Source organism: Syngnathoides biaculeatus, chromosome 1 (assembly GCF_019802595.1).
Source record: "Syngnathoides biaculeatus isolate LvHL_M chromosome 1, ASM1980259v1, whole genome shotgun sequence".
Classification (NCBI taxonomy): domain Eukaryota; kingdom Metazoa; phylum Chordata; class Actinopteri; order Syngnathiformes; family Syngnathidae; genus Syngnathoides; species Syngnathoides biaculeatus.
This window is the reverse complement of record NC_084640.1, coordinates 4,112,839-4,137,690: the sequence shown is the minus strand read 5'-3', so window position 1 is coordinate 4,137,690 and position 24,852 is coordinate 4,112,839. Positions and strand designations below refer to the sequence as shown.

The 24,852-nt window shown below is 41.1% G+C and overlaps 1 protein-coding gene and 2 pseudogenes across 13 annotated transcripts in view; all 3 read left to right on the top strand.

The window, feature by feature from the left end:
- Nucleotides 1–24,852, top strand: part of gabbr1b (gamma-aminobutyric acid (GABA) B receptor, 1b) — a 326,457-nt gene that overhangs the window by 15,328 nt on the left and 286,277 nt on the right. The gene's annotated exons all lie outside the window — the stretch shown is intronic.
- On the top strand, nucleotides 3,534–3,652 carry LOC133504298 (5S ribosomal RNA; annotated as a pseudogene).
- On the top strand, nucleotides 9,502–9,620 carry LOC133504295 (5S ribosomal RNA; annotated as a pseudogene).

Genomic DNA, 24,852 nt, shown 5'->3' with positions numbered 1-24,852 from the left:
TGTCAGGTTCACCAATCAGACATTCATTAAACAGGACAAAAAAGGAAGCAAAGACACCAGTTCAAGTCTCACGAGGAGAGAGGAGAGGAACTGTCTTGTACAATTCACCACTCCATTCTCTGATTATCCTCTCCTCAGCACTTCTATTTATTTAGTTTTAAGACGCCCCTTATTTACATGGATGTTACAAAAAGGAGACAACAATCAAAACAGTTTGAAACAAGGTGTACATGTTTGTCCACGTGCGTGTGCATGTGTGGACGATTGCTGAATACATGTGTGGTCATCATTTCTTTAACAGGCAGCAGTTCTAACAGTTCTGATGATTAGATGTTTTTGTTCCTCTCCTCTCTCCTCGTGAGATTTGAACTGGTGTCTTTGCTTCCTTTTTTGTCCTGTTTAATGAATGTCTGATTGGTGAACCTGACACCCATGTATCTGGACATGCAGAATACAAGCAACTAAATAACAGTCAGTGGCTGTGAGACTTGGCATTTTTTACCAATCTGACAAATTTGTTAAATGACCTTAAACTTGAGGTGCAAGGAAAAGACAAAACTGTGGCCAATATGATCAGCTCAGTTAACGCTTTCAAATAAAAGATGCAACATTTCTCCTCAAACCTGTAGAGCTGGAGATGCAAGGGAAGGCCTGTGAGCAACTTGACAGTGTATATTGCACGGAGCAGATCGGCAAATGTCAGTGTTTCACAAACACTTTCAAGACTTTTCTTTGCTTGAGCCAGTTGCAACATTCATATGCTAGCCTTTTCAGGAAGATGTTGAGGTTGATTCACTCGCATCAAAGATTGCAGCACTTTTTCACATGAACTCCTCTGGAGTGGAAGATGAGAGTTTGACTTTACAAATCAACATAGAGCTAAAATCGAGAGCTCATGGAATGTTGTGGAACTTACTCGCAGAGGAAAAGTATCCCAACATGAGGAAATGTACGATCTCCTTGACTGCGTTATTCGGGTCCACTTATTTATGTGAGTCAGCCTTTTCCTCCAGGAAGATTATTATGTCCAAATACCGTGAGAACAGATGTTTTGCATTTTTGTAGTGGGTAGAGCATTTTCACTTGATCATTTTATAAGTAGCTTGCATGCTAAAAAAGTGTGAACATCCCTCATCTAGGCTGCTTGCTGAATTTGCAAAGACAGTCTATGCAGATGAAACACTTTAGAAATTCTAATTTTTCTTCGTTGGTCCACCTTTTCACAGATTTTACCAAAGGCTTCGCACACTTAAAGGAATACTCTCCCGAAAATTCATATGTACAATAAACCCTCCAAATATTATTGCATATATTGGACATTAATTGAAAAATAAATGAAAACAAAGAAAATTTTTTAAATCCAAGCAAAATCTGGATATGTGCCGGCTTTCACAGCCAAACACGGAAGAAACGTCCTTGACCCCGCCCTTGACGTCGCTGGTGCTTTGCATAACAGACCATTCATCCTAGCTAAGCCAAGATGCCGACATGTTGTGCAACAAAACTGAGAAAACACATCCAAATTTCTCCTTCCTTAACCTCCCGTGGGGTCACCCTGACAGGATAAAGCTGTAGCTGTCACAGTTGAGGCTTGTTCATCAGTGGGGCAATTAGCATGCATCTAATCATTACTGGTTATTAGCCACTTAGTTATATCCTCTCGTGCTGGTACTGTATAAGCAACAACATAATTTGAGGTCGCACGGGGGCGCAGCTGTTCAATCCCGGACCTCCGTGTGTGAAGTTTGCATGTTTTCCCCGTGTCTGCGTGTGTGTATCCTGCCTCCTGCCTGTTGACAGCTGGGATAGGCTCCAGCACTCCTGCAACCGTCGTGCGGCTAAGAAAATGGATGGATGGCTATGTACGTGTAAGCACACAACACTTCCGGTTACTATTTACGGCGATGCATGCATGCAAACTCGCCTTGCCCCCCTCTCGCTATCCCCGCCGCTTGTCGATCACGAGAAGCTAACTGCTTGAAAAGTACAACTTGGGGTTAAAAAAAAAAAAGAAGTCTGGCCACGCCTTCTGTATATCTCTACATCGAAACCAACTCCTCAGAAAAGCATCACATCACCTTGGTTTATATAATGGGACTATTATTGTTCGTTGTCAGCACCACGCCCCTCCCAACACGTCGAGTTCTGTCTGTGTGTATTCTGGCTCGAACATTGTACATTATTTGTGATTTGTTTGCTCAATGGCGGGAGTAGTAATACACGGAGCATTGACTCACTGTTATACTTGCTTTGTTGGCTCTGAGCACACAACACTTCCCGGTTACCATTTACAGCAATCTGCGTGTGCAACCCCCGCCACCGGACGTTCGCGAGAGGCTGGCTGCTTGAATAGTCCAACTTGGGGTAAAAAAAAAAAAAAAACGTCTGGCCATGTCTGCTGTATATTTTCTACATTGAACAACTCCTCAGAAAAGTAGCAAATCTCCACGGTCCATATAATGGGACTGTTATTGTTCGTCGTCAGCGCCATGGCCCTCCGGACACGTCGAGTTCTACCTGTGTGTATTCTGGCTCAAGCGCACAGTCTTGAACATTATAGATCATGCTATTTTTGTTTTGTCTGTAATTATTTTTCACAAAAATTGGCCACAAAATGCCAAATAGTGGAAGTTCTCTGTTCGGTGAAATCTATCCACAAGCAATGGGGGGCCGGGGGTTCAGAACAGCAAGCACTGCAGGCATACCAAACGCAAATTGGCTGTCAGTTTTCCACCCGGGCTCATTGGAATGTCTAAGCGAGAGAGGAATTTCAATGATAATTTTACAATTTAGAGGTGTTTCTTGGTGAAATCTGTGGATAATTATGGCAATAAAATATATACTGAACCCTCATCTACTAACTATGAATGTGTACTCCCATTCCGATTACTTTCGACAAAGTCCTCCTTTAAGTTCTTCCCTGTATGCAGGTATTAAATACATTAAGCAGTGATCAGAGGAGCTGAGGGCATCACGGGAAATGGCACAATAGGCCTTTTTTTTTAATCGTGGTATAGCAGGGGTCTAAATTGTTATTTTCCTTCATCGGACAGTCCATGTGCTGTTTTCTATTCAGGGAGTTGGTGGTTGAGTATAGCTTTGTTAAAATCTTCTAGCATAATGAGGGTGAGCCAGGGTGTTTTTGTCTCAATCTCGCTTTCTTGTTTGGTGAGTGTTAGCAGTGCTATGTTCATGCCAATTTGGGGCGGAATGTATACACCAACAAAACCCAAGGCAAATTTATGTGGCGAGTAAAATGGCTTCCAGTTCAAGAATAGTGACTCCAAAGTGGGCTGCAGTGTGTTCTGAGGTGAAATCCATGCACCATTTCTTTTTGATAAAGAAGGATATCGCACCACCTTTTGTTTTTCCCTTCAGCTCCGCGATGCAATCCGACCAGTGATTATGGAAGCTGGGTAGCGCTATAGCTTCATCGGAAATACGTTCGCACAGCCAAGTCTCCATGAAGCACAGGGCGGAAGAATGTCCGAAATCACGTTAACTTTAACCGGAATGTACACACCTACAAGTAGGCTTACAGCCTTGCTACCATGAGAATGCCCGATCTCGTCAGATCTCGGAAGCTAAGTGGGTTTGGTCCTGGTTAGTACTTGGATGGGAGACCACCTGGGAACACCAGGTGTTGTAAGCTTCTCTCCCCGGCTAAAATGCAGAGGGATTGCGTCACGAAGGGCATGCGGCGTAAAACTGTGCTAAACAAATATGCGTTTATCTGCGATAACACGCTGTGGCAACCCCCAACGGGACAAGTCCAAAGGAAAAGAAGTACAAACCCACAAGTATAAAGGAGGCAACCTCACGCGGTGAGTAGAATGGGTTACAGTTCAAGAACAATGACTCTAAATGTGGGCTGCAGTGTCTGCTGAGTAGTACGACATCCGTGCACCATTTTTCCTTGATATAGAAGCATATTCCACTGCCTTTTGTTTGTTCCCCGACAACTTAGTGGTCAGGTCCGGCTGGTGAATTTGGGAGCGGGGCATCGTTTCCATTCTATCTGGAATGCGTTTTCAAGCCAAGTCTCAGTGAAGCACAGGGTCCGAAATCTTTGGTGGTCCTTATCAGAAGATGAAGCGTTTCTATTATGTTGGGAAGGGAGTGTACATTCGTGAGGTGAATTGACAGGATCCTCCCCTGCGGGTTTCACTTGGATTCTGCCTCACGTGCCCCTGCGGCCTCTTTGTCTCCATGCTCCATAGACTGCAGATGCTGTTGCCGTTGCTGCTCCGGTGAGTAACTCTGGAGAAGACTCATTGAATTTGCGAGAACTGCTGAAAAAACGTCTGGGCAAGACTCTCTGATGATTTGCAAGTCATCTCTTGTTTACTTGAGTCCAGAGACAAACAGAAAAACCCCAAAACATAAACAGTGCTAGGGAGCACTGCACATAGGCAAGAAGGCACTATCTTGACTTAACTGTATGTATTTTTGTATACTAAGCAAGTGCAATAATCAATGCTTGGCTGCAATAAGAATTGTACCAGTCTTGAGTAATTTGCATGAGAAATAACTGTCATAATAGCAATGGGAAGTAGACCTATGTACATGAACACCTCACGATAGCATGACACCTCCAGAGAACATTTATTATTTTGTTTTTTAGATTTTTTTTTCTTTCTTTTTTTTTTTTTTTTTTAACTGTTTTTCTATGTAGTTTTACATTTTGTTTGGGAGAAATCCCCTCCAGGGTTGACACATTCTTAGTTCAAAGTGAATATATAAATACTGATAATCAAAAACCAGAGAGGGAAAAGATTAAATTGCTTTGGTTTTAATTTAAAGGTTCTGGGACTGTTTTTGGCCTGGCAGATAAGATTTGGACTTTTATGTAGTGTTGTGCCCTTGAGATAGTGAAGCGCCCAGGTGTTCTTTCATTTCTTGTAGGCTGTAATTCTTTGATATTTGCAGGTACTCTAGGCGATAAACCCGCGGCTTTGGTTGTTACCTTTGTCATCCTCCCATGCCAGGAAATGGTTCCCTTACCTGTTAGTTTGAGTTTGTAAAGTCAGGATGTTACTTTTTTTTTTTTTTTTTACATGTCTTTCTGCTCAAGGCACTGAATATCTTGGTTAAAATTTGCTGTGCTGCCAAAATGAGAATACATGTTGACAATGGTTGCAGTCGTCCTGACACTGGTCATCATCATTAACTTAGTCTCGCAGGAGCACAGAACAGCACGGATTCATGTTTGGCTTTACTATTGAATGTTTCTGATTGTTTATTGCCAGACCTTCATTGTACTCCTTCCGTGTTAGCCCTTGCCTGTTTCACTTTGAGACAATAGCTTCCTTTACAACCTCCAACAGTTGGAGTGTGACTAATAAACATTGGCAAATGGGATTTGGTGTGTTTTTCTTAGCCTCCTATCAGCCAGTTTGATATTAAAGAAAGATTGAAGATTTTATGTTGCATTCAGTACACTGCAGTGTGCTGCACAATAAATGTTGGCACTTGTGTAAACAGTGAGTTAACTGAATTTAATTAAAATCAAACAACAGAATGAGTATTTAAAAAGCTACAGAATTAAAAGGATGGAACAATGGAGCTTTAAAGGATGAACAAAGTCTAAACAATAGTTGGCATTTTTGAAACTGAAACACTCTCTGTCATTAAACCTTAATTATATGAACAGGGGATGTTCTTCATTACTGCAAGTTCTCTTCATGTTAAGACTAAACCTACTGTAGCTGGTCATGATGTATTTTCTTGCGTTCATTTGTTATTGATATTATTATTATAACCATATTATACTCAGCAGCCAGTACAGAGACAAGTGCCCCTTTTACTTGCAATCGTATCTTGCAATAAGTTGCACAACTGACTTCATGTAATTGGTTCAGTATCTATCCTAGTTACACGTATCAGCTGCAGTAGAGTCCAGATCTGTATATATGGCAACCACCCCCTCTGACGGTGTTTGAAGGGCTGGGGGGGAATTCCATATTGTCAGGTTCACCAATCAGACATTCATTAAACAGGACAAAAAAGGAAGCAAAGACACCAGTTCAAGTCTCACGAGGAGAGAGGAGAGGAACTGTCTTGTACAATTCACCACTCCATTCTCTGATTATCCTCTCCTCAGCACTTCTATTTATTTAGTTTTAAGACGCCCCTTATTTACATGGATGTTACAAAAAGGAGACAACAATCAAAACAGTTTGAAACAAGGTGTACATGTTTGTCCACGTGCGTGTGCATGTGTGGACGATTGCTGAATACATGTGTGGTCATCATTTCTTTAACAGGCAGCAGTTCTAACAGTTCTGATGATTAGATGTTTTTGTTCCTCTCCTCTCTCCTCGTGAGATTTGAACTGGTGTCTTTGCTTCCTTTTTTGTCCTGTTTAATGAATGTCTGATTGGTGAACCTGACACCCATGTATCTGGACATGCAGAATACAAGCAACTAAATAACAGTCAGTGGCTGTGAGACTTGGCATTTTTTACCAATCTGACAAATTTGTTAAATGACCTTAAACTTGAGGTGCAAGGAAAAGACAAAACTGTGGCCAATATGATCAGCTCAGTTAACGCTTTCAAATAAAAGATGCAACATTTCTCCTCAAACCTGTAGAGCTGGAGATGCAAGGGAAGGCCTGTGAGCAACTTGACAGTGTATATTGCACGGAGCAGATCGGCAAATGTCAGTGTTTCACAAACACTTTCAAGACTTTTCTTTGCTTGAGCCAGTTGCAACATTCATATGCTAGCCTTTTCAGGAAGATGTTGAGGTTGATTCACTCGCATCAAAGATTGCAGCACTTTTTCACATGAACTCCTCTGGAGTGGAAGATGAGAGTTTGACTTTACAAATCAACATAGAGCTAAAATCGAGAGCTCATGGAATGTTGTGGAACTTACTCGCAGAGGAAAAGTATCCCAACATGAGGAAATGTACGATCTCCTTGACTGCGTTATTCGGGTCCACTTATTTATGTGAGTCAGCCTTTTCCTCCAGGAAGATTATTATGTCCAAATACCGTGAGAACAGATGTTTTGCATTTTTGTAGTGGGTAGAGCATTTTCACTTGATCATTTTATAAGTAGCTTGCATGCTAAAAAAGTGTGAACATCCCTCATCTAGGCTGCTTGCTGAATTTGCAAAGACAGTCTATGCAGATGAAACACTTTAGAAATTCTAATTTTTCTTCGTTGGTCCACCTTTTCACAGATTTTACCAAAGGCTTCGCACACTTAAAGGAATACTCTCCCGAAAATTCATATGTACAATAAACCCTCCAAATATTATTGCATATATCTTGGACATTAATTGAAAAATAAATGAAAACAAAGAAAATTTTTTAAATCCAAGCAAAATCTGGATATGTGCCGGCTTTCACAGCCAAACACGGAAGAAACGTCCTTGACCCCGCCCTTGACGTCGCTGGTGCTTTGCATAACAGACCATTCATCCTAGCTAAGCCAAGATGCCGACATGTTGTGCAACAAAACTGAGAAAACACATCCAAATTTCTCCTTCCTTAACCTCCCGTGGGGTCACCCTGACAGGATAAAGCTGTAGCTGTCACAGTTGAGGCTTGTTCATCAGTGGGGCAATTAGCATGCATCTAATCATTACTGGTTATTAGCCACTTAGTTATATCCTCTCGTGCTGGTACTGTATAAGCAACAACATAATTTGAGGTCGCACGGGGGCGCAGCTGTTCAATCCCGGACCTCCGTGTGTGAAGTTTGCATGTTTTCCCCGTGTCTGCGTGTGTGTATCCTGCCTCCTGCCTGTTGACAGCTGGGATAGGCTCCAGCACTCCTGCAACCGTCGTGCGGCTAAGAAAATGGATGGATGGCTATGTACGTGTAAGCACACAACACTTCCCGGTTACTATTTACGGCGATGCATGCGTGCAAACTCGCCTTGCCCCCCTCTCGCTATCCCCGCCGCTTGTCGATCACGAGAAGCTAACTGCTTGAAAAGTACAACTTGGGGTTAAAAAAAAAAAAGAAGTCTGGCCACGCCTTCTGTATATTCTCTACATCGAAACCAACTCCTCAGAAAAGCATCACATCACCTTGGTTTATATAATGGGACTATTATTGTTCGTTGTCAGCACCACGCCCCTCCCAACACGTCGAGTTCTGTCTGTGTGTATTCTGGCTCGAACATTGTACATTATTTGTGATTTGTTTGCTCAATGGCGGGAGTAGTAATACACGGAGCATTGACTCACTGTTATACTTGCTTTGTTGGCTCTGAGCACACAACACTTCCCGGTTACCATTTACAGCAATCTGCGTGTGCAACCCCCGCCACCGGACGTTCGCGAGAGGCTGGCTGCTTGAATAGTCCAACTTGGGGTAAAAAAAAAAAAAAAAACGTCTGGCCATGTCTGCTGTATATTTTCTACATTGAACAACTCCTCAGAAAAGTATCAAATCTCCACGGTCCATATAATGGGACTGTTATTGTTCGTCGTCAGCGCCATGGCCCTCCGGACACGTCGAGTTCTACCTGTGTGTATTCTGGCTCAAGCGCACAGTCTTGAACATTATAGATCATGCTATTTTTGTTTTGTCTGTAATTATTTTTCACAAAAATTGGCCACAAAATGCCAAATAGTGGAAGTTCTCTGTTCGGTGAAATCTATCCACAAGCAATGGGGGGCCGGGGGTTCAGAACAGCAAGCACTGCAGGCATACCAAACGCAAATTGGCTGTCAGTTTTCCACCCGGGCTCATTGGAATGTCTAAGCGAGAGAGGAATTTCAATGATAATTTTACAATTTAGAGGTGTTTCTTGGTGAAATCTGTGGATAATTATGGCAATAAAATATATACTGAACCCTCATCTACTAACTATGAATGTGTACTCCCATTCCGATTACTTTCGACAAAGTCCTCCTTTAAGTTCTTCCCTGTATGCAGGTATTAAATACATTAAGCAGTGATCAGAGGAGCTGAGGGCATCACGGGAAATGGCACAATAGGCCTTTTTTTTAATCGTGGTATAGCAGGGGTCTAAATTGTTATTTTCCTTCATCGGACAGTCCATGTGCTGTTTTCTATTCAGGGAGTTGGTGGTTGAGTTAGCTTTGTTAAAATCTTCTAGCATAATGAGGGTGAGCCAGGGTGTTTTTGTCTCAATCTCGCTTTCTTGTTTGGTGAGTGTTAGCAGTGCTATGTTCATGCCAATTTGGGGCGGAATGTATACACCAACAAAACCCAAGGCAAATTTATGTGGCGAGTAAAATGGCTTCCAGTTCAAGAATAGTGACTCCAAAGTGGGCTGCAGTGTGTTCTGAGGTGAAATCCATGCACCATTTCTTTTTGATAAAGAAGGATATCGCACCACCTTTTGTTTTTCCCTTCAGCTCCGCGATGCAATCCGACCAGTGATTATGGAAGCTGGGTAGCGCTATAGCTTCATCGGAAATACGTTCGCACAGCCAAGTCTCCATGAAGCACAGGGCGGAAGAATGTCCGAAATCACGTTAACTTTAACCGGAATGTACACACCTACAAGTAGGCTTACAGCCTTGCTACCATGAGAATGCCCGATCTCGTCAGATCTCGGAAGCTAAGTGGGTTTGGTCCTGGTTAGTACTTGGATGGGAGACCACCTGGGAACACCAGGTGTTGTAAGCTTCTCTCCCCGGCTAAAATGCAGAGGGATTGCGTCACGAAGGGCATGCGGCGTAAAACTGTGCTAAACAAATATGCGTTTATCTGCGATAACACGCTGTGGCAACCCCCAACGGGACAAGTCCAAAGGAAAAGAAGTACAAACCCACAAGTATAAAGGAGGCAACCTCACGCGGTGAGTAGAATGGGTTACAGTTCAAGAACAATGACTCTAAATGTGGGCTGCAGTGTCTGCTGAGTAGTACGACATCCGTGCACCATTTTTCCTTGATATAGAAGCATATTCCACTGCCTTTTGTTTGTTCCCCGACAACTTAGTGGTCAGGTCCGGCTGGTGAATTTGGGAGCGGGGCATCGTTTCCATTCTATCTGGAATGCGTTTTCAAGCCAAGTCTCAGTGAAGCACAGGGTCCGAAATCTTTGGTGGTCCTTATCAGAAGATGAAGCGTTTCTATTATGTTGGGAAGGGAGTGTACATTCGTGAGGTGAATTGACAGGATCCTCCCCTGCGGGTTTCACTTGGATTCTGCCTCACGTGCCCCTGCGGCCTCTTTGTCTCCATGCTCCATAGACTGCAGATGCTGTTGCCGTTGCTGCTCCGGTGAGTAACTCTGGAGAAGACTCATTGAATTTGCGAGAACTGCTGAAAAAACGTCTGGGCAAGACTCTCTGATGATTTGCAAGTCATCTCTTGTTTACTTGAGTCCAGAGACAAACAGAAAAACCCCAAAACATAAACAGTGCTAGGGAGCACTGCACATAGGCAAGAAGGCACTATCTTGACTTAACTGTATGTATTTTTGTATACTAAGCAAGTGCAATAATCAATGCTTGGCTGCAATAAGAATTGTACCAGTCTTGAGTAATTTGCATGAGAAATAACTGTCATAATAGCAATGGGAAGTAGACCTATGTACATGAACACCTCACGATAGCATGACACCTCCAGAGAACATTTATTTTATTTTGTTTTTTAGATTTTTTTTTCTTTCTTTTTTTTTTTTTTTTAACTGTTTTTCTATGTAGTTTTACATTTTGTTTGGGAGAAATCCCCTCCAGGGTTGACACATTCTTAGTTCAAAGTGAATATATAAATACTGATAATCAAAAACCAGAGAGGGAAAAGATTAAATTGCTTTGGTTTTAATTTAAAGGTTCTGGGACTGTTTTTGGCCTGGCAGATAAGATTTGGACTTTTATGTAGTGTTGTGCCCTTGAGATAGTGAAGCGCCCAGGTGTTCTTTCATTTCTTGTAGGCTGTAATTCTTTGATATTTGCAGGTACTCTAGGCGATAAACCCGCGGCTTTGGTTGTTACCTTTGTCATCCTCCCATGCCAGGAAATGGTTCCCTTACCTGTTAGTTTGAGTTTGTAAAGTCAGGATGTTACTTTTTTTTTTTTTTTTTACATGTCTTTCTGCTCAAGGCACTGAATATCTTGGTTAAAATTTGCTGTGCTGCCAAAATGAGAATACATGTTGACAATGGTTGCAGTCGTCCTGACACTGGTCATCATCATTAACTTAGTCTCGCAGGAGCACAGAACAGCACGGATTCATGTTTGGCTTTACTATTGAATGTTTCTGATTGTTTATTGCCAGACCTTCATTGTACTCCTTCCGTGTTAGCCCTTGCCTGTTTCACTTTGAGACAATAGCTTCCTTTACAACCTCCAACAGTTGGAGTGTGACTAATAAACATTGGCAAATGGGATTTGGTGTGTTTTTCTTAGCCTCCTATCAGCCAGTTTGATATTAAAGAAAGATTGAAGATTTTATGTTGCATTCAGTACACTGCAGTGTGCTGCACAATAAATGTTGGCACTTGTGTAAACAGTGAGTTAACTGAATTTAATTAAAATCAAACAACAGAATGAGTATTTAAAAAGCTACAGAATTAAAAGGATGGAACAATGGAGCTTTAAAGGATGAACAAAGTCTAAACAATAGTTGGCATTTTTGAAACTGAAACACTCTCTGTCATTAAACCTTAATTATATGAACAGGGGATGTTCTTCATTACTGCAAGTTCTCTTCATGTTAAGACTAAACCTACTGTAGCTGGTCATGATGTATTTTCTTGCGTTCATTTGTTATTGATATTATTATTATAACCATATTATACTCAGCAGCCAGTACAGAGACAAGTGCCCCTTTTACTTGCAATCGTATCTTGCAATAAGTTGCACAACTGACTTCATGTAATTGGTTCAGTATCTATCCTAGTTACACGTATCAGCTGCAGTAGAGTCCAGATCTGTATATATGGCAACCACCCCCTCCTCTCATGGTCACATTTGAGTATATACACGAGGTATGTTGCTCATCTCAAGCCAGTGGTTCCCAAACGTTTTTTGCAGCACTGCCTTTTTTGGAGATTAAATTTTCAATGCCTCCCCCCGCTTATTAGCATTACAAGTCTTTGGGAATGAGGAAAAACGTGATTAACAGTTGGGTATAGCTGAATAACGACATGCCAGTCCGATGTGACTTATCAGATTAATCCACGTTTTCTGTATATTTTTTTCATTGCTTCATATCAAACAAGTTACCAGTAGGTGCATTAGATTCTCAGAAAACCAACAAGACCCAGCATTCATGATATACACACTTTTAAGGCTTTGCAATTTGGCAATTTGTTGAACTTTCTCCAGCTAAACCCAACACTAAGGTTTTAAGTTTTTGAGCCAAAGAAAAACAATTTCAGGTCACCATGGAATTTCAATCCATTCACCTTAGACCCTACCCTGTGATTTGCTGGCAACCAATCCAGGATGGACCCTGCCTCCTGCCCGACAATAGCTGGGATAGGTTCCAGCGCGACCACGACACTTGTAAGGATAACCAGCTCAGAAAATGGATGAATTGGTACACCTTAGAACCACAAACCATGGCAGAAATCTGGGTGTAGTGATGGACCCAGACATAAATTTGGGAAAACACATTAAAGCAATAACAAAGTCAGCCTTCTATCACCTGAGGTTAAAAGATTTGATATCTTACCAGGACCTGGAAAAAAATAGTCCATGCATTCATTTTTAGTAGGCTTGATTTTTGTGACAGCATCTTTACAGGTCCACCTAAAAATATCTATTAGACTCCTGCAACTCATTCAAACTCTGCTGCTCAAGTCCTCACTCGGACCAGAAAAATTGGATCACATCAGTCGGGCCTTGAGGTCTTTACACTGGCTACCTGTCCGTCAGAGGGTAGTCTTCAATGTTCTGATGCTGGTCTATAACTCTAAATATTGTAGGACCAAAATGCAGCAGGTGACCTCCTGACACAGTATAACTCTTCTAGACCACTCAGGTCATCTGGATTCATTTTTTTTTCTCCCTGAGTCAGAACCAGATATGGAGAAGCTGCATTCAGCTTTTATCCTCCACAAGTCTGGAATAGGTTTCTAAAAATCCTCAGATCAGCTGAAACAGTGTATTTAAATCCAGGTTGAAGACACGCCAGTTCTCAGCTGCATTTTGATAAAATAAATCAAAACAAATCTTTAACAATCATATTTTAACTAGTGACTGTATGATTTTGTTTTAATCTGAAATCATGCTTGTATTTATGTTTGATGGTTTTGTAAAGCACTTTGAATCATGTTGTTGAATTGTGCTATCCAAATAAACTTGTCTTGCCATCTGTATTCTTTATCATGCTCTTAACAATTTGTCTGTTTGTATTTAGATCGATAATTTATCCAGTCAGACAGCATAGTTTGAGAAGGGACTTGATGAGAAAAAAGGGAAATACCAAAAAGTAAAAAATACCACCAGCACCACAGCAATAAAAGACTACTTCTTCTTCTCCTTTTCCTTTTGGCTCGTCCTGTTAGGGGTCGCCACAGCGTGTCATCTTTTTCCATCCAATCCTATCTCGTGCATCTTCTCTAACACCCACTGTCCTCCCTCACAGCAACCATCAACCTTTTCTTTGGTTTTCCTCTCGCTCTTTTGCCTGGCAGCTCCATTCTCAACTCTTCTACCAATATACTCACTCTCTCGTCTCTGAACATATCCAACTCATCTAAGTCTGCTCTCTCTGACCTGGTCTCCAAAACATCCAAATTTGGCTATCCCTCTAATGAGTTCATTTCTAATCCTATCCAACCTGTCCTCACCAAGCGAGAACCTCAGAATCTTCATTTCTGCCATCTCCAGTTCCGCTTCCTGTTGTCTCTTCATTGCCACAGTCTCTATTCCATACATCATGGCCGGCCTCACCACTGTTTTATAAACTTTGCCCTTCATCCTCGCGGAGACTCTTCTGTCGCATAGGACACATGACACCTTCCGCCAACTGTTCCACCCCGCTTGGACCCGTTTCTTCACTTCTTTACCACACTCACCATTGGTCTGGATTGTTAAAATATTTGAAGTTGTCCACAGGTGCTATCTCTTCTCCCTGTAGCTTCACTCCTCCCTCCTCAGCCCCTCACATTTAAGCACATATATTGTGTTTTACTTCGGCTAATCTTCATTCCTCTCCTTTCCAGTGGATGCCTCCATCTTTCTAATTGTTCCTCCGCCTACACCCTGCTTCCACTGCAGATCACAATATCATCTGCGAACATCGTAGTCCAAGGGGATTCCAGTCTAACCTCATCTGTCAGTTTATCCATTACTACCATAAACAGGAAGGGGCTCAGCGCGGAGCCCTGATGCAGTCCCACCTCCCCCTTAAATACTTCTGACACACCAACGGCACACCTCACTGCTGTTCTGCTCCCCCCATACATGTCCTGTACTCTTCCAACATATTTCTCCGCCACACCAGACTTGCGCATGCAGTACCACAGTTCCTCTCTTGGTACCCTGTCATAGGCTTTCTCAAGGTCTACAAAGACACAATGTAGCGCTTTCTGACCTATGTACTTTTCCACGAGCATCCTCAAGGCAAATAATGTATCTGTGGTACTCTTTCTCGCCATGAAACCATACTGTTGCTCGCAAATACTTACTTCTGTCCTGAGTCTACCCTCCACTACTCTTTCCAATGCCTTCATTGTGTGGTTCATCATCTTTATTCCTCAAGAGTTTCCACAGCTCTGATCATCGCCTTTGTTCTTAAAAATGGGGACGAGCACACTTTTCCACCATTCTTCTGGCATCTTCTCTCCTGATAGTATTCTATTGAATAAGTTGGTCAAAAACTCCACAGCCACCTCTCCAAATTGCTTCCATACCTCCACTGGTATGTCATCAGGACCAACTGTCTTTCCATTTTTCATTCTATTCAATGACTTTCTAACTTCCCACTTACTAATCATTCCCACTTCCTGGTCATTCACACTTGCCTCTTCAACTGTACCTTCTATCCCATTCTCTTCATTCATTAACTTCTCAAAGTACTCTTTCCATCTACTTACCACACTACTGGCACCAGTCAACATATTTCCATCGCTATCCTTCATCTCCTTTACTTGCCCTCTGTTTGCCCAACCTGGAGAGATCCTTTTCTCCCTCTTTCGTATCCAACCTGGTGTATATGTCTGCATATGCTTCTTGTTTAGCCTTCGCCACCTGTACCTTTTCCCTACGTCGCATCTCAATGTATTCATTCCGGCTCTCCTCAGTCCTCTCCATGTCCCACTTCTTCTTTGCTAATCTCTTTTCTTGGATGACTTCCTGTATTTTGGGGTTCCACCACCAAGTGTCCTTCTCCCCTTTCCTACCAGAAGGCAAACCAAGGACTCTCCTGCCTGACTTTGGCAGTTGTGTTCCAGTCTTCTGGGAGCTCTTCCTGTCCATCTCGAGCCTGTCTCACCTCTTTCCGAAAGGCCACACAACATTCTTCCTCAACTTCCACCACCTGATTCTCTGTTCTACCTTTTGTCTTCTTAATCTTCCTACCCGCTACCAGAGTCATCCTACACACCACCATCCTATACTGCCAAGTTACACGCTCTCCCACCACAACCTTACAGTCAGTAACCTCCTTCAGATTACATCGTCTGCACAAAATATAATCCACCTGTGTGGTCCTACCTCCGCTCTTGTAGGTCACTCTGTGTTCCCGTCTCTTCTGGAAATAAGAGTTCACTGCAAATTCCATTCTTTTTGTGAAGTCCACCACTACATGTCCATTGAAATCTGCACCAATCACAACTCTCTCTCTCTCTCGCTCTCTCTCTCGCTCTCTCGCTCTCTCTCTCTCTCGCTCTCTCTGCAGTCCTCAGGAGTACTTCGTCTAGTTCCTTCCAAAATTTCCTAGCTGCTCATCACATTTTACACAGTACATTCAATTTCAAATTTCAACCTCATCACTCGATCTGATACTCTTCACCTCCAAGACATTCTTAGCCAGCTCTTCCTTTAAAATAACCCCTGCTCCATTTCTCTTCCCATCTACTCCATGGTAAAAGAATTTAAACCCTGCTCCTAGGCTTCTAGCCTTACTTCCTTTCCACTTGCTCTCTTGGATGCACGACACATCAACCTTTCTCCTAATCATCATATCAACTAACCCCTGAGCTTTTCCTGTCATAGACCCAACATTCAAAGTCCCTACGCACAGTTATAGGGACTGTGCATGCTTCTTCTTTTTCTGCCAACGAATCCGGTTTCCTCTTCTTCTTTGTTTTTGACCTTCATTACCTGAATTTGTACCTACGCCTTGCCGATTAACAGTGTTGTAGTTAGCGCGGGCCACGACCTAACCGTTATGGAAGTCATTTGATGAACGCTCAGATATGTTTGGCACAGTTTTACACCAGATGCCTTTCCTGCCGCAACCCTCTGCATTTATCCGGGCTTGGGACCGGCCGACAGGACCCATAGGAGTTGTGCACCCCTTCGGGCTGCAGATAGATAAAATCAAGCAATCAACTAAACCACAGCAATAAAAAATTATTTTAAAACGGAATTTCATAGAATAGATTGTTGTTCAAAAAACAAACAAAGAAACAGACAAAAATGAATGTGACCAAGAACCCAATAATATTTAATTTAAATAAAAATGAGTGTAAATTAATGTGCATTTTGCCGTTCCCTTTCACCTTGGCAAGTGCCACTCATTTTTTTTCACAACAAAATCAGTTCCTTAGTTTTCATGTCTACATTCCTTAAAAAGGAATGTTCTCTTACGCCTAGATCAGATGACAAGATTTTAACCCTGGTGTTGGCTCCATTAGCCATCGTGTGCATATTTCCAGATCTACCCTGACGTATTTTGTCGAGATCAAACAAAACATCTTTAAGTGTGAGGTAATCCAAAACCAATGATTTAACTGTACGATTGCCCTGCAGCACCAAAAGTTAAGTTTACCATCTTTGATATTGGGATTTTATTTAGTGTAGTGTGACATCAATGAGAGTCCCTGTAGTTCAGTGGTTAGAGCACTGGTTTGGTAAACCAGGGGTTGTGGGTTCGTATCCCACTGGGGCCTCCACTCCCTGAGAAGGGTTGGGTCAGGAAGGCCGTCCGGTGTAAAAATTGTGCCAAACGTATATGTGCGTACATCTGAGATGACACACTGTGGCGACCCTGAAAGGGACAAGCTGAAAGAAACTCCAGTGTGACATCAATGCACCTTGACTAGATGCGCGCCCCCCCCCCCCCCCCCCCAACCCAGTGCTTGCGGGTGGCAGCATACTTGGTCGACGTCAACATTTATTCATGCACTCAAACCCGTTTTTCCCAAAGGATTACAGCATGAGCTGACAAAACGACAAAATGTTTACGTGGAAACGATTGTGTGCATTGCAGCTTGCTCCATAACATATGGTTGCCTGGTTGTTATCTTGATAAAACCACGTGAGCATAACTCAAGTAATCGTTGAATGCAGAGCCAAAATGTAATCTCTCAAGCACCCATTTTTTTCCCTCTTCTTCTTCTTCTTTTTTTTACAACTTTGAAGGAGCGATCGATCCATTGTTTGACAACCTGTTTCCTTGTAACGGTTGTATCTGGTTGATTGAAAATGATGGTACAGTGTATGGGTATTGGCATACATGGTGTGTAGTCTTGCCACTGTCTAACCGAGATTTGAAGACAGTAGTTTGCCATAGTTCCACTACAAAAGCCCAAATTTCAAATCTTTATTTTTGCCTTCATAAAGTGGCTGCCACATAGACACCATGCTTAGCTAGTTTGCTACTGAGCACTGGCGTATCTACCAAGACAAAGCTTTTGTTGGGTTTACCTCAATTTCAGTATTCATACAGTACATAGATCAATTTAAATCTCAATTTGCATAAAGTGGGAGATGTTTTAACATATTGTTGTGCGTCTGTTTGAAATGTATATCATGGGCAAAAAAGTTTGGGCACACCTGCTCTAACCAGTTGTCCACTGTGCCGCCTGGTCGTGGTCAGCAGTTGGAAAATTAAATGTCGTTTCAATCGGTGTTTACTTGAACTAAATCAGATCATTAAGATGCTCGCAGACTACATTTAAATTGATGCCTTTCAGTCCCCTCAGTGTGAGTTTCCACCATCAATTTCCCAAAGATTTTCTGACCAAATACTCTTTTTCAATTTCAAACTTCGGCCCTAAATAATGGTTACACAATGTAATAAAGCCATGACTCCGTGAAATAGAAGAATATATTTAACCGTAAGTTTAATTGACACTACTTTGTTTTTCAAATTGAAAGTAAAAGGCCAAAGGTTAATCTTGGTGTGTGACTTTATGTATTTTTTATTTATATTTTTTTAGGCCTAAAGAGGAGGGGTCATGTCCAGGAAAATCTGCATCATGGCTTTACGTACCTTTAAACACACACACACAGACCCCCCCCCCCCATATATTAGTTCAGGGTGTACCCTGCCTCCTCCCCGTTGACAGCTGGGTTGGCTCCAGCCCTCCTGCGACCCTTGTGAGGATAAGTGGCAAAATAATAAATAAATAAATAAATATTTGTGTGTGTGTATATATGTCAATGTTCAACATGGTTTTCTTTTCCACGTTCACTCTAACTTTATATACCCTTGAGATATTCATCAGCTTTATGAACTGTTTCTATGTCCAATATCCGAAATCCCAGCTGACATCCCTGTAGTGCCTCTAAAAAGTGATTTCAATCTAAAACCTTTAAGCCTTGTTGCAGAGTGCTTTTTCCCTTCATATAGTACCCAACGAGCCATTTCTTTTTCTATTTTAAAGTCCATCTACCTATCTTGGATCTAAACTGTGAGCAGTTGTACACAAACAGGGTGGTTTTTTGGGTGTTTTAAGTTTCTGAACAATTGTCCTCAATTAGTGTGAAGGAAAACCTGTCGTCTCACCTGTGCTCCAGCCTACTTTGGCTCAGGGACCTGTGGAGACTGTGATGGAAGTCTTTAGCCTTGCCTCAGGCTGACACTTGGCTGCCAAGCTGAGTGTGTTACCTTGAGATGCTGAGGATATACACTGCACAGTACATCAGTTTCAAATTACAGTTCAAAGTGACAATGTGGGGTGTTTTCATCTTGACTGTACTTTGCTCATGGTTTATTTCATTTGCAGCTTTCTTTCTCCTCTTGGTTGGTAAGTATCTTTTTATATAGAAGATTTGCAAATGATGTGGCCTGTTATTGCTGCTGTGTGAAAAACACAAAACTAGTTGTAATTCTGTATGAATCTACAGTATTATTTTGTTTGTAAAAGAAAAATTTTGGATGGTACAGTTGCAACACTATTTTTTTCTTTTGAGGAGCTGTCTGCCTATGATTCCTTCATTTGAGAAGCAACTTTTGCTTTTGCAAATGTGTATTGCTAGTAAATGTTTTGGCGTGGACATGCTAATCCTCATGAAAATTGCCCAAGGATTAAGCAAGTTACGACTTAATTTCAGTGTCTTTCCATTGCCTCTTTGGGAATGTCTCCCACTCAAATACAACTGGCATTTACCATGATTTCTTGTGCATAACATGCACCCATGTATAATGCGCACCCCCAAAGTTGATATATCATATTTCAGTTCATATTTTGGAAAACCCTTCAAACTACTCTCTATGTATAATGCATTATTACAATGCATGATTTTGATTTTACCTATATGATCAAATAACCACAATTTTATTTTTTTGCAAAGAACTTTCCTGAGTTTTTGTGTTTTGTTTGAACATACACAAAAATGCATTGCCAACCAAGCCAACTATGAGCTGTAAATTTTAAAGCCCGTTTCCAAATATATTTCATTTATTAATTCCCAATGATATAGCTGTCAGTTTATCTTTCTGTAAAACTGAATTATTGCTTGCTCAATATTTTTTGCAGTGCATGCTGACAGCTGAATGACACTCCCAAACAGTTTTATGGTGAATGTTCATTTTGCTCCCTCTATTTAAAATACTGAAGTAGCTTTTTGTGTATTCTGTCTGCTTTTATCCATGATGAGGGTGGAATTTTAACAATACACACCGTTTCATCTTGCACTGTTTGATTGATTGAATTAAAAAATAAAAAAGCATAACTTTTGCTGCATCAGTTTTTTTATATACTCTGGTAATTTGCCATGTGATTGTGAATTTATTGGCGTGACAGCAGAGATGCATTCCTGTTGATAGCTATAAGACTATCGTCGAATGGAATTTTAACTTGCTCTGGGTTCTATTTGTTCACTAGTGTCAGCATGACCTTTTTTCTCTGTCGTTGGCGGAATCACCAACAAAGTACTGATTCCCATCTTACATCTGCGTACAATTCTTGTGCTGAATGTGATGCTTCAACTAGTCCAGCTTCCATTCTGTCCACTTTTCCTTTCGAAAACTTGCCTGCTAATTTGGCCTCACGACACATTTTTCAGAGCAGACCTTTCTTGTTCGATGAAGAGAACATCTCATCCAGTTTCACCGATTTTTCTTCTATTTGCACATACTCTGACATTCATTGGATATTAAAAGAACAGCATATCTTGTTTTACTTTGTTACTTTCACCATTTTTATCGAGTGTAAACATAAGTAGTGTGTCTATCTTGTTTTCGGTCTGTCACCCAAATCACTTTGCAAACTAAACACCAGTTGTACGCATAGGGACGGTCTCATTGACAACAACATTGACAGGCTGTGTATGTATGTATGTATGTATGTATGTGAATTGTGCTATTGGAGGTAGCTGCTATAGTCACTCCTCACTCATTGAATCACATTGCAAAATGGCAAAAATGGTGCACTCCTGTGATGCTTTTAATTCCATTCACCTATTCATTTTCTGAGCCTCTTATCCTCACGAGGGTCACGGGAGTGGTGGAGCCTATCCCAGCTGTCATTGGGCAGGAAGCAGGATACACCATGCACTGGTTGCCAGCCAATTTAAGGGCACATGAAGACAGACAACACTTGCACTCAAAGTCACACTTAGGGGCAATTTAGTCACTTTTAATTCAGGTTAGATTTTTTTTGTGTGTGTGCACCGCTGAATGAACGGAGAGATCACATTGGGAACAGTGGCTAGCAACCCCTGCTTTGCACACCTTCCCCCGCCCTCAAAAAATTTGAAGCGGTTGGAGGAGGGAGGCAAAAAGGGGGGAGCACCCCAAAAACTTTGAAAACCACTGCCCTATAGAGCTCGTGCACCTACGTCATCAAATCACGTCACTGCCTGGAATTGTCTGTCAAACAAACCATTCTTCAATGCTGTCGGTTGGAGACAACGCGAAAATACGTCTTATACGCCGACGCCCAGAGTTTTGTCCGAAACCGTTAAACATTTAGAAAGTGGTGATGAACGAAGATACATGGAAAAATGAGAGACACTTGGCATAGAAGACCCATATTTAATGCCGAAGTTGATATTTTCGCCGATAAGAAATGGGACTATTAACCAGCTTCTGCTTGTCTTGGACAACTGGATCTAAACGTATCTAGTGAGTAAGTCATCGAGATTTACACAGAAGAGTTTGAAAGCATATAAAAGTCTGGATGCTACAAATACTCAAATACTTCGTTCCTGGATCTGTTCTCAATCAAGATTAAATCCCACATTGTGATGGAGCCACTTAGAATTTTTCGATACAAATACCAATATTTAAATAAATGACCCCTGGTTTTACACAAACTCGCATTCATTTACTATGATTGGGAAAAAAAAAAAAAAAAGACAGCGAGTCGGCTCCTCCGTACACGAAGCGTGTTGCGGCCACATGTGAAACTTTGGTAAACTTCTCTGTGACATTGTTTTTTTTTAAATATGCATTGTTCTCAAATGAGTACAATGCATATTTCAAAAAAGAAAATAAACCGCTGGGATAGGCTTCAGCCCCCGTAGACGTAAGCACGTTGCGGCCACACGAACTTCGGTAAACCTCTGCGTGACCGACTATTTATTTTCTTTTTGCAGCTCTTTTTGACCGGCAATATGGCACCGTGAAAATGGTGACATCATGTGCACGAGCTCTATACTGATGTATAATATGAACTATTGAATTTTGTTCATTTTTTTGGAGAAAATAATGTGCATTATTCTCAAAATTCCAGAAGGCACATCGGTTAGCTGGGCTGTTACATTGGACTGGCATTATCCACCCATTCAAATCTATGTTCGTGATCAACATGCCAGACATTGAATAGTACTCGTAATTAATAAAGACACTCCGCAGGGCTATCGTCATGTTAATAGACTACCATTTGTCTTATCGATTAATCTTTGGGATATCTCGCGTGCTTAATTTCACCTTTGTCTCTTGGGTTGTGTAAAGGACCGTCTTCGGCAGAGAAAAAAAGGTCTATGTTACAAAAAGTGAGTGCTCAAATTGCATTTCACCATTAAATCCTTCCACAGTGGCTTCAAACAAATGGTGGTCTGTCCTGACTTGTTTCACATATCTTAAACACAAATGCCTTCAGTATCAAACAAAAATTTAGGAATTAACCTTGCCATTCCAATATTTGTAATTTTGTTTGGTTGTCTTTAGGATTCAAATTAGAAAATAATGTATCCAAAGAGCAAATCTAGTATGAATAAATAAACAAACAGAACAGAAAAATTTAATTTCAAAATTATTTTTTTCCCCAAATAACTGCTGGCCATTTCAACAGTGTAAAATATAAGAAATCCCAGATAAAAGAAACATTGTCAGATCATCTCATCCGGGCTTGATTTATTGCATGAAGGCTCTACCAAAATAGGACAAGAAGCTTGATTTAGACAGGCTGAACTAAGTCAGATGGATGCCCACTCACAACTTCCAAAAGACCTAATGACTTGGACACAGATTCAATACTGAAATGAAAGAATTGATGAGCTCTACGTTCATATTGGGTTTTGATGGAGGTTTATGATAAAGGGGTGTCTATTAAGTGTATATAAACAAAATAATACTCAAAAGGTATGTATTATTTCTTTTGGGTGCAGTACAACATTTTCTTCCGATTGACCAGTAATATATTTGCCCGTTAATACAGTTGCAGCATTTGTCCAGACTGATGATACTGTTATTTCAGATATATTGAGGGAGAGACTTTTTTACTGCTGGGGTTATTGAAGCATTTCTATGTTGTAATACATCTTAATGCTGATGAAATAAAATACAATAAAGGAGTGAAAGCATTCAGAATTAGTGCAATTCAGTTGTGTAAAGTAGTAGAGTATATGCATTTGCCCATTGATGATTAACTGTTCACGGCCCTGCATATTATTTTTTTTAATGTACCATATTTTCATGATTGCAGAGGTCTTAAATTCTCTTCTAAATAGACGAGGTGCCACATCAGACATGGCACCTTACAATGTTGTCCATGTGTGGCATCGTACACCCTGAAATGGTTGCCAGCCAATCGTAGGCCACATGGAGACAGACAACAAGCGCACTCACAATCACACCTAGGGGCAATTTAGAGTTTCCAATGAAATCATGTTTTTGGGATTTGGGAGGAAACCAGAGTGCCTGGAGAAAATTCATGAAGGCACGGGAATAACATGCAAACTCCACACAGATGCCCGGGATTTGAAGTGTGAGACCAACGCTCTACAGCTGCACCACCGTGCCACCAATTATAAATTCAGGGCCTATAATTTAAAGTAGTTCAAGTATTTTTATATTGTTACAAAATTTGGGCTACCACCTCATACTGTAAAACCAACAAAATCGGAAATTAAAAAAATATGATATGGTGATGAAATCACCATTTAGTTTGTTTTTTAATTGGGTCACAAATCAAAATATGGTACTTTCAAAGTGTTAATCTTTAATACTTTGTTGGGGTCTCTTTGCGAGTTGCTGGCCAGTCAAGCGCTGTGATAGGATGGGGATGTAACCATGTTTTGGTGCTTTTGATTGTATGAGCATTGGTCAGGTCCTTCTGGAAGATGAAATCTGTATGTCAATACTGCTACATTCTTGAATCTTCTCTGATTTTCCACTAAATTCCATTGTCTTCTCTTTTGCTGGTGCATCTTCTCACACATTTTGTCCTTCCACTAGATTTTACAATTTATATGCTTTGACACAGCACTCTGTGAACACCCTCCTTAGCGATAAACTTTTATGTCATACCCATCCTATAGAGCTCATGCACCTATGTCATAAAATCACGTGACCCGCCATATTGCTGTTCAAACAAAGCCTTGTTGCAAGTTAATTCTGTTGAGACTAAACGAAAATACGTCTTCTAGCACGACATCCAGAGTTTTGTCCGATACCGTAAAAAATTTAGTAGGTGATAATAAACGAAGGTACTTGGAAAAATGAGAGACACTTGTCATAGAGCAGTGATTTCCAACCTTTATAGAGCCAAGGCACATATTTTACAATTGAAAAATCCCATGGCACACCAACAAAAGTAAATGTCACCAAAAATGAATTGATTAATTACTGTATCTACTTCCTGCCATCTAATAAAAGAGGATTTTTTTTTTGTTTGTCTGTCATCGTGCCTCACTGGCATAAATAGATGAATAAAGATATATTATTTCTTGAATTTTTTTTTTTTTTTTTTTTTTTTTTAAGCAAGTACATAAAGTTGTATAACTTCCCACAGCACACCTGAAGAGCGCCCAAGGCACACTAATGTACCCCGGCACACTGTTTGGGAATCACTGTCATAGAGGACCTATATTTAATGCTGAAGTCGATGTTTTTGCCAATAAGAAATTGGATTGTTAATTCGCTTCCGCTTGTCTTGGACAACTGGATATACACGTATTTGGTGAGTAAGTCATCGAGATATACACAGAAAAGTTTGAAAGTGTATAAAAGTCTGGACGCATATAAATACTTCGTTGCTAGATCTGTTCTCAGTCAGGAATAAATCCGACATAGTGATGGGAAGATGGCTCGTGAACGCGGAAGCGTATTCGGCCACATGTTAAC